The following is an 11666-nucleotide window of genomic DNA, read 5'->3' on the forward strand; positions in this document are numbered from 1 at the left end:
ATAGAGTTTCCATGTACTGCACCCCTACGCATACTGGCATTAGTATGGTGCAATTGTGCGGTAGTCTGAGCATTCTTTGGCATTGCCTTTCTTTGGGATTGGAATGAAAACTGAACTTTTTCATTGATTGCACTCATCTCACACTCTAGTAAAGTAATGCTCAAAATTCTCCAAGCCAGGCTTCAGCAATACATGAACCGTGAACTTCCAGATGTTCAAGCTGGTTTTAGAAAAGGCAGAGGAACCAGAGATCAAATTGCCAGCATCCACTGGATCATGGAAAAAGCAAGAGAGTTCCAGAAAAACTGTTTCTGCTTTATTGACTATGCCAAAGCCTTTGACTGTGTGGATCACAATAAACTGTGGAAAATTCTGAAAGAGATGGGAATACCAGACCACCTGACCTGCCTCTTGAGAAATCTGTATGCAGGTCAGGAAGCAACAGTTAGAACTGAACATGGAACAACAGACTGGTTCCAAATAGGAAAAGGAGTACATCAAGGCTGTATATTGTCACCGTGTTTATTTAACTTCTATGCAGAGTACATCATGAGAAACGCTGGACTGGAAGAAACACAAGCTGGCATCAAGATTGCTGGGAGAAATATCAATAACCTCAGATATGCAGATGACACCACCCTTATGGCAGAAAGTGAAGAGGAATTAAAAAGCCTCTTGATGAAAGTGAAAGAGGAGAGGGAAAAAGTTGGCTTAAAGCTCAACATTCAGAAAATGAAGATCATGGCATCCGGTCCCACCACTTCATGGGAAATAGATGGGGAAACAGTGGAAACAGTGTCAGACTTTATTTTTTCTGGGCTCCAAAATCACTACAGATGGTGATTGCAGCCATGAAATTAAAAGACGCTTACTCCTTGGAAGGAAAGTTATGACCAACCTAGATAGCATATTCAAAAGCAGAGACATTACTTTGCCAACAAAGGTTCGTCTAGTCAAGGCTATGGTTTTTCCTGTGGTCATGTATGGATGTGAGAGTTGGACTGTGAAGAAGGCTGAGCACAAAGAATTGATGCTTTTGAACTGTGGTGTTGGAGAAGACTCTTGAGAGTCCCTTGGACTGCAAGGAGATCCAACCAGTCCATTCTGAAGGAGATCAGCCCTGGGATTTCTTTGGAAGGAATGATACTAAAGCTGAAACTCCAGTACTTTGGCCACCTGATGCGTAGAGTTGACTCATTGGAAAAGACTCTGATGCTGGGGAGGATTCGGGGCAGGAGGAGAAGGGGACGACAGAGGATGAGATGGCTGGATAGCATCACTGACTCAATGGACGTGAGTCTCAGTGAACTCCGAGAGTTGGTGATGGACAGGGAGGCCTGGGTTGCTGGGATTCATGGGGTCGCAAAGAATCGGACATGACTGAGCAACCGATCTGATCTGATCTGATTAATTAAAGTACATGGTTTACACTAAAGTTTAATCTATAGTGAGTATTCTATGAGTTTTGACAGTGTCGTGAATCTACCATCACTCTCACGTACCGGATTGTTTCACCTTCTAAAAATCCCCTGTACTTTACCCATTTATCCCTCCCTGTTTATCACGCCAATCCTTTGGCAACCATCAATCTATTTATTCTCACTAGTTTTGCATTTTCTGAAAGATGGTATAGTTGAATCATACAATATGTACTGTTTTCACACTGGCTTCTTTAACTTAGTTGTATCCCTGTAAGGTTTATCCATGTCTTTTCATGGCTAGACAGCTTATATCTTTTTATTGCTAAATAATATTGCACTGTACGGATGTACCACAGTTTATTTATTCACCTGTTGAAGGTTATCTTGGTTGCTTCCTATTTGGGGCCATTATGAATAATGATGCTATAAATGTTTATATGCAGGCTTTTGTGTGAATTTAAGTTCTCAACCTAATTGGTAAATGCCTAGGAATGTGATTACTGGATCCTATGCTAAGACTGCGTGTAAGCTTTGTAAGAAACTGTCCAACTTTCTTCAAAGTGGTTGTACCATTTTGTATTACCAGCAATGAATGACTTTCCATTGCTCTGCATTATTGCCACATTAGATATGGGCAGTTTTGAAATTCTTTTTGCTTCTCTCGACTCATCAGTAATTCATGTAGGCCTCCATATATAAACAGAATTTCCTTAATTATGTAAGTTATTTTGTGCATATGTTAAAGTAATTGAATCATTTTTTCCAATTTTGGTCCCCTAAAATGCATCAAATATGATTAATCTAAAGAGACAGTCTTAACCATCAACAATAAGGAAGAAGGTCATGATTATTTTGGGTCAGATAAAGAATTTACATAAAAGCATTTTCTATTAAACTATTATTTAAAAATTTTTTTAAAGTGGAAAGTAATATAATCTATGACTATTAATATTTAAATTGCCTTGTATTCAAAAGCAATCAGTGAAGAAATGAGAGACAAAATGAGAGGTGAGGGAAGCATTTTGCAATTTAGCAAATACCATGGGTTTTTTGACTATTTACTTATTTGATGTCTGTTTTGCTTTTTTTCCAGAGTAGCACTATCTTTTTCACATAAAAATCTTAATTAAGAAATGAGTCCATAACTTCCCAAATATAACAGCTGTGTTTGTCCATAATATTATCTGAATATAAAGGAAAATGAAATGAGGATGGACCATGAAATTAAATGTTTTTAAAATCACACATGGCATCTCCTGACCTCATGAACCTATGAGATTTTCCTCCTGTCATCAACCTTTTCTGAAGGCTTCATTACCCATGTCACCCACATTTGAAACTTGGGAGTCATCCTTGGCTCTTTCCTGTTTCTCACCACTTAGTTGTAAGCCATCATCACTTAGCAGTGTTTTGTTTTGTTTCTACCATTGTACACTTGGAGCAAATGAGAAAAAGACAGCTGGACTACCACACCACGTGTAACTTTACATGACGCTGATAGACTGGAACATACAAAACTGCATCTTTAAAGGTTTTTAAAAAATTATTATAGCAGTTAGCGTTTACATAACCTATCTTCTTTAAGATTTCAAGAAAACATTAAGAAGGCAGTCCAGTATGCTTTCGAAATCTTTCACAGTTGCTCAGGGAAAGAAGAAAATTATCTCCAATGGTCAATTATTATAATATGCCTTACTTGGTGGAATAAAGAGATTTCCTACTAACACTTTTGCATTCTTTCATTTATCAGATTAATCAGCTAAAACCTTGGAAGAAAGGACAAAACTCACTTCTCAGCCTCCCATTTGGCCCTCCTGCAAATAATCTCCTTTGACAATGACACCAGTGGCAGTGTCTTCCTGAATGCAGAGCTAATCAAGTTAGCCTCCATATAAAACCCTTCAATGGCTCTCATTACACGCAAGATGAAATCTGAAAAGTTTCTGGTGATTTGTCGATGACTCATTTTTTTCCAGCCTCTCTCATCCTTGGCCAGTTCTCCAAGAGCACTGTTGTCTTTCTGCAGTGACTCTGCAGTAACTCTGCTGTCTCTTGCACAGGTCAGAAAGTCCAACCCCTGATTTTCACCTCCTAATCTCCTTACAATATCTTCAAGACTTAATCTAGGAAGCATTTTTCTCTAAAACTTACCTCAATTACCAAAGCTGAATTTATTCATTTAAAAATAATTCATTCAGTGCCTCTGTTATGCTGCTTTGGGGTTGGGGTTGGTGCTGTCATCAGGTAGATCAAATTCTTTTCTCAGTATTACAGAATAGTGTCAGGGAAATGGGTGGAAGGATTTTCATATGATAAAGAAACATATAAAAATGAATAAATTTAAGTAAATAAATAATTAAGAGGATTTCATATGGTGCTACAAAAAATATTTTAAAAAGGCAAGGGATTAAGAGAAAGTAAAGTGTAGTACTGTGGTAAGCAGAACTATGAGACACTAAGATGTTCCCATGGTAATCCTTGAGATCTGTGAGTATATTATCTTCCACGGCAAAAGGGATGTTGCAGGTGTGTTAAGATTAAGAACCTTGATATGGGGAGATTATACTGGCTGGCTTAAAACTCATCATTCAAAAAACTAAGATTATGGCATCTGGTCCCATCACTTCATGGCAAATAGATGGGAAAACAATGGAAACAGTGACAGACTTTATTTTCTTGGGCTCCAAAATCACTGCAGATAGTGACTGCAGCCATGAAATTAAAAGATGCTTCCTCCTTGGAAGAAAAGGTATGACCAACCTAGACATATAAAAAGCAGAAACATTACTTTGCCAACAAAGGTTCATCTAGTCAAAGCTGTGGTTTTTCCAGTGGTCATGTATGCATGTGAGATTTGGAACATAAAGAAAGCTGAATGCTGAAGAATTGATGCTTCTGAACTGTGGTGTTGGAGAAGACTCTTGAGAGTCCCTTGGACTGCAAGATCAAACCAGTCAATCCTAAAGGAAATCAGTCCTGAGTATTCATTGGAAGGACTGATGCTGAAGCTCCAATACTTTGGCCACCTGATGCGAAGAACTGACTCCTTAGAAAAGACTCTGATGTTAGGAAAGATTGAAGGCAGGAGGAGAAGGGGACGATAGGGAATGAGTTGGTTGGATGGCATCACTGACTCAATGGATTTGAGTTTGAGCAAGCTCCAGGAGATGGTGAAGGACAGGGAAGTCTGGCATGCTGCAGTCCATGGGGTCACAAAGAGTCAGACATGACTGAGTAACTGAACAGCATCAACGACAATGCTGGGTTAGTCAGGTGGGTTGAATCTAATCACAAGTCCTTACGAAAGGAGAACCTTTCCTAGCTCTGGTCAGACAGAGGGAGAGAGAGAAGTGATGGCGGGGACGGGGGGGGGGTAGGAAAGAGAGAGAAGTGATGGGGGGCAGGAAGAGAGAGAGAAAGAGAAAGAGGGAAAGAGAATGAATGGTGATAGCTAAAGGGGCAAAAGATGCAACATTGCTGGTTTTGACGATGGAGGAAAGAGACTATGAACCAAGGATTTCCTGAATCTGGGAAAGACAAGGCAACAGATTCTCTGTGATTGTGAAAGAAACACAACCCTGCTGACATTTGATGCCTGTGAGATGGGTATTGGACTTCTGACCTGCTGAGCTGTAAGGTTATAAATTCATATTGTTGAATCCTCTCTGTTTATGGTAATTTGTGACAATGGCAGGAGTAAAATAATGCAGTAAGCTACTTAACACCCATTGGCCTGGGATGCTTTCACTGAGGAGGAACACTTGAACTGAGATCTAAGTGGGAAGAAGAAATCAACATTGTGAACCTCCTGGGAAGAAGAGTTCAGGTAGGGGGAAATGTAAGTCCCTGAGGATGGGGCAGACTTGGCATGTTTTAAGTCATGGTGAAAGCCAATGTGACTGGAACATGTCATAGGAGGGAGCCCAGGATGAGGTCTGAGCTAAAGGCAGGTGCAGGCCAACAGATGCCTTTTGCCGCTGTAACTTCCAATGTGGTACTTTCATTAGCATAATGGACACACAAGGAAACCCCCTCACTACACTTGAGGCCCTCAAGATCCTTTAGAGCAGGGACTGCTCCCATTCATCTTTGACCCTCAGCACAAAGTATCGTGGTGGCTCAAACATGAAGTGAAGTTGCTCAGTCATGTCCAACTCTTTGCAACCCCATGGACTGTAGCCCACCAGGCTTATCTGTCCTTGGAATTTTCCAGGCAGGAGTCCTGGAGTGGGCTCAAACATAACAAGTCACAAATTTATGACTGTGGGGTCAGTGTTTGAGATTCTTCAGAAAAACAGAGCATTAGTAAGATTCATCTCTGTTGTTTTGGAAATATCCACACTTGGGAGCTCCCTAAGTTTAATTTCTTCCTGCTAGTCATCATTTGGGTAACCATTTTATGGTACACTAAGGGAAAATGATTTGTGCTGGTATGTGAACTAAAAAGCAGAAATTCTGGTGATAAAACAAAATTGTTGACTGGGGCCCCTAGGGGATGTTTCTTCAACACTGTTATCATAATCAGGTATATTTCTATCTTTAAAAAGGTACCCTTGTGTGCTTATAAGATGAAGAATTTTCCTTATAGTTAAACCTGTTTTGGAAACCGAAGTGGAGATATGTGCATTCGAATATTGCAAGCATGTATTTGTAGAGCCTATTACGTGCCAGAAGCTTATCTCCTGCAAGCCCCACTCCACCCCACTGAAGTCCGGGCACTTATCATTGCTGTTTCACAATGGCAAACTTAGCCACAGTGGAGCCAAGTAATGCAACCAAGGAGAAAATGCTAGGAAGGGAACTACGGCCTAGGCCTCTGGCTCCAGAAACTGCATTCTTCAGTGTGTGTGTGTGTGTGTGTGTGTGTGTGTGTGTGTTAGTCGCTCACTTGTGTCTGACCCTTTGCAACCTCATGGACTGTAGCCCACCAGGCTCCTCTGTCCATGGAATTCTCTACGCAAGAATATTGGAGTGGGAAGTCATTCCCTTCTCCAAGGGATCTTCCCGACCCAGGGATTGAACCCAGGTCTCCTGCATTGCAGGAAGTTTCTTTACTATCTGAGCCACCAGGGAAGCCCACATTCTTCAATACCAGACTGCATCCTCCTCATCCTCCAACAAAGGGGCAGAACTGGGATTTAAACTTTAGGCCTCTCAAGAAAAATGTCAGAGAGTCTGTGTATGGTAAACTTAAAGATTTTTAAAATTTCAGTGATACCACAAGTCATTTTTTTTCTCTGTAGTTATTGCCTGGATTAAAGATCATCAAGGAATTTCTTTTAAAAATGTACTTTTGATGGAGTAAAAGAGGGTAGAGCTAAGAAGACACACCTTTCCTGAAATTGTCTGTTAAAAAAACATTATGATCAGAAGGAGAAAATGCAGCTGCTTTTGTCACTGTGATGGATGATATAAAATATTTTGAATTTATACAATTTATTTTATTTTTACATATGAACTGCCATCTAAGACAGTTCCAATTTGTGATGTAATCTCCAGACATTTATTTTTTGTCTCTAATTTGAAGGAGTCTGGCAGTATCTTTGGTTCAGATGGGTAGTGTATATGTTTAACCAGTCAATGTTAAATTACTTTAAATAAAATTCATTCAGGCTGTCTCTATCATTGAAGATAATACTGTGATATATATATATATATATTTTTTTTTCTGCTGGTTCTGTTGCTTAAGATGTTTTAGATCGATTTGAAGAAAATAAATGGAATAAGTAAAATCAACACATGAAAATAAATAACTTCATTTTTAATTTGTTCTATATGTATAGTACTCCCATCCATTAGTTAGTCTATTTAAATTGTGATGAATTGGCACAGGAGGATGGATGTCTTTTGAGATTGGATCTGCTGTGTAGATGAAAATAAAGGCCAGAAATGAAAAAAAAATATTATTGAGTTCTTAGTTCTTTTATTGATTCACTGGACAGCATGTGGATAAATTATACTGCATCTTATTAGTTTGTCTGACCACTGATATAAGAATGTGCCTTAATCCGTTTGTGCTGCTATAACAGAATATCATAAAGAATAGAGATTTATTTCCCGTAATTCTGGAGGCTGGGAAGTTCAAAATCAAGATGCCAGTAGCTTTGGTGTCTGGTGAGGGCCTGCCTCCTGGTTCCTAGATGTGTCCTCTAGGAATATCTTCTTGCTATGTCCTCACATGGCAGAAAGGGCAAAGGAGCCCTCTAGGGTCTTTTTTATAAAGGCACTAATCCCATTCATGAAAGTTCCACTCTCTGACCTAATCACCCCAAAGTGCCTCCTTCCAAACCCATTACACTGGAGATTAGAGTGCAATATATGTATTTTGGGGGAGTTACAAACATTTTGTCTATAGTAAAGGGTAGCAGGAAAATCTTGTGTATACCACTTACCTCCTTGATAAGCATCTTCCTAGATAGTACCAATTTACTCATCAAATTCTCACTGCATGGACATCACCATCCTGGATATTGGTGGAATTACAAATATAAATCTCTTGTAAATCTTGATCTTAAAAAGCTTATACTACAATAGCGTAATAGTATAAATTTATACTATAATAGTATAAGTATATACTGTAAGTATAAAATACAGTATCATAGAAAAGCTGTTCTTATAGAGATGGCATAAACATACTATTTTTATGCATCCTTTAAAACCTGAATCTAATGCTGTCTCCTCAGTGAACATTTGCTTGATTCCCCTAGGCTGAGTAAGCTCTCTGTCCTTTATGTACATATGGTTTTTCATTTGAGCTTACGTTGGGGCTTCTGTAGGGGAAGGCAATGGCACCCCACTCCAGTACTCTTGCCTGGAAAATCCCATGGACGGAGGAACCTGGAAGGCTGCAGTCCATGGGGTCACTAAGAGTCAGACATGACTGAGCGACTTCACTTTCACTTTCATGCATTGGAAAAGGAAATAGCAACCCACTCCAGTGTTCTTGTCTGGAGAATCCCAGGGATGGGGAAGCCTGGTGGGCTGCCGGCTATGGGGTTGCACAGAGTCGGACATGACTGAAGTGACTTAGCCTCATGGGGCTTCTGTATGAGGCTTCCCAGGTGGCTCCGTGGTAAAGAATCTGCCTGCCAATGCAGGAGACACAGGAGACTCGGGTTTGATCTCTGGGTCAGGAAGATCCCCTAGAGGAGGAAATGGCAACCCACTCTAGTATTCTTGCCTGGAGAATTCCATGGACAGACAGCCTGGCAGACTGCAGTCCATGGGGTCGCAGAGTCAGCCATGACTGAGTGACTGAGCACAGCACAATTCATTTGAATAAATACAGTGGATATTTATCACTTTTCCTGAATGTAACGCTCTATGGAGAAGGGACTACGTCTCAGTCCTCTTTGTATTTCTGCCTTGACTAGGCCAGAGAGAGATGGTCATAGTGTTTGTTAGATAAGTAAATAAATGAATCAATAAATGATGCAAAGTAGCAAGAGTATTTCAGGAGAGTAGAAATAAATAGGAGAGAGGCCAGACAGACCATGGGGAACTTTGAGTTCTGGGCAACAGAATTCTAGAGCAAAATTGTGGTAAGTGAAAAGAGCATGAACTTTTATGTAACCTTTGGCAAGGTAAGAATAGCTCACTTTTTTTCTTAAGGGTAATAGCTAGTTTTTATTGAGTGTTTGTATACATGCCAGGCAGAGTTCTAAGAGCTTTATGCATACCATTTTAAGTATTCCTCACATTAAGTATGTTCAGTTATTCCCACATTACAGAAGAGAAAACTGAGGCCCAGAGAAGTAAGTTACTTGCACAAGATGGCATAGCTAGCAATGGTGAAGCCAGTATTTAAGTGTAGACATTCTACCATTTTAGAGCTACCTCTAAGTTAGCTGTATCAGCAGAATATATCTAAGCCTTAAATTTTTTCTTTAAGGTAAGATCTGCAGGACCTTCCTTATCAGAATGCTATCTTAATTTAATACAATAAAGTATATAAACTGTCCAGTATAGTACACAAGAAAGACTATGTCAGTAAAAAAATTATTTTCTCCTCTCTTAATTAGCCAAAAGTTTTAAAACAATGGCAGGTTTTTTTGATATATAACAATATTAGAGCCATGCTTCTTAATTGCATTGAGGAAGACTTAGAATTGTTTCCTTGGACTAGTTTAGCACTGGAACATCTAATGGGAAACCATATGAAACAGTATTTTAGGAATTCTAGAGGGCAGAGTATCCAAGAGACCACCAAAAGGATCAATCTGATTTTGAGCATATTGGTTAACTGGTTCTATTTAAAAAATGCTGAAAACCTAGCAGATAATGTTTATGTAATGAAAGTGAAGTTGGTGAGCCTCAAATTTGCACCAAACTCTCAATGGAGTCTGAATTTAGTGGTAATATAATTACCAATCACTTCCACTTAAATACTGGCCTTTTTAATCAATTAGACAAAGAGAGTAAATCAACATGGTTCCCTTTAAGCCCTAAAATGAAAATTTTCTAGTTAAAAGAATTCAGAGTCACCACAGCATGTATGTTCTTTTTTTTCTTTCTTTTTTTTAACTTTGTGGAACATCTTTTATTAAGGGAAGTGAGTTCTTTATGCTGCAATAGAACATGTGAACACCCCAGCCACAGAGGTCTCAGGAAGAGTGTAGAGTCTCAGGAAGTAAGGGAGCAGAAGGGTAGTCTCTGATCCTCTCTATTTTTCCTAATATTGTCCAGATTGCTTTAGGTTGTTCTGGACTCTTAAAAACGTTTATAAAATCTTCAGTCTTTAAATAGGCAGACTTTTACTTAAGGTTTATAAATTAGATACAGACTTAAAAAATATCCCCTTTCCCCCACCAAAAAAAAAAAAAAAAAAAAATCACTATGTCAATTCACATACCATTGGGAAAATAATCAGTTAAATGGAGTCAACCAGATAATTGGTATCTCAATATAAGCAATTTCTTTAAACACTGAATTCATAGTTGTATTCTAAGCCAATTTTGTATGTGGATGCTAAATATGTGGTGTCTGGGTTTTCTTAAAACCTGTCTATACAACTGACTACTCACTTCCTGTTCAGTTATGTGGAAGTTAACCACTAGATTTCTAGATGAGTTATTTTAGGTAGACCTAGGTTTTCTTTGTTGTTCATTTTCTGATATATTAATTTGCAATGATTTTCATAAAGTTATCTTTAAATAAGAAACCTTCTTTCCATGCTTGTTTGATCAGATAGCAATCTAATTGTAGAATTGTTTCTTAATGTTGCTGCTGCTGCTACTAAGTCGCTTCAATCGTGTCCGACTCTGTGCAACCCTAGAGACGGCAGCCCACCAGGGTCCCCCGTCCCTGGGATTCTCCAGGCAAGAACACTGGAGTGGGTTGCCATTTCCTTCTCCAAAGCATGAAAGTGGAAAGTGAAAGTGAAGTCGCTCAGTCGTGTCGGACTCCTAGCGTCCCCGTGGACTGCAGCCTACCAGGCTCCTCCATCAATGGGATTCGCCAGGCAAGAGTACTGGAGTGGGTTGCCATGGCCTTCTTAATGTTAACCTACTTCAAAACCAACATGGTAGCTAACTTATAACTTCCCATTATTAGTGCCTCACAATCCACCAAGATTCTTTCTGATAGTATACTGAATAAAATCAATCAAAGTCTTTTTCTTTTTTCCCTACCATATATTGCTCCAGTCACAGCTGAGTGTGTGTGTGTGTGTGTAGACAATTTAATCACTTAAAATAGGTTGTAATGATTAATTTTATGTGTCAACTTGACTGGGTCACTCTGCTCAGATATGTCTTCAAACTATTCTGCGTGTTTCAGTGAGGGTGCTTTTGGATGAGATTAACACTTAAATTAGCTGACTTTGAGTAAAGCAGATTGCCCTCTGTAACTCATCCAATCAGTTAAAGGCCTGACAACAGGCTGACCTCTCCTGAGCAAGAGGGAATTCTGCCAGCAGATGGCCTTAGGACTAGGACTTTAAGATTAGCTCTTCCCTGGTTTTCTAGCCCAGTGTTCTTTAGATTTGAATTGTAACATTGATTCTTGTCTGGTCCCCAGTCTGCCAACCTATCCTGTAGTTTTAGACTCTGCAGCATTTGTAAACATGAGTGGATTCCTTAATCTCTTTCTATTTATATACACATTCTATTGATTCTGACTCAGAGGATCCCTGAGCAATACATAGACATTCCCTACTTTTTTTATTAAACAATGAAAGTGTAGAACTTTGTGGTATCAAAATGTATGTTATTGTTGTTAAATTTATTTCTTAGTATAAAACTAAAT

The sequence above is a fragment of the Bos grunniens genome, chromosome 1, assembly GCF_055505025.1.
Source record: "Bos grunniens cultivar Pamir isolate PY7600 chromosome 1, Bosgru_T2T1.0, whole genome shotgun sequence".
Classification (NCBI taxonomy): domain Eukaryota; kingdom Metazoa; phylum Chordata; class Mammalia; order Artiodactyla; family Bovidae; genus Bos; species Bos grunniens.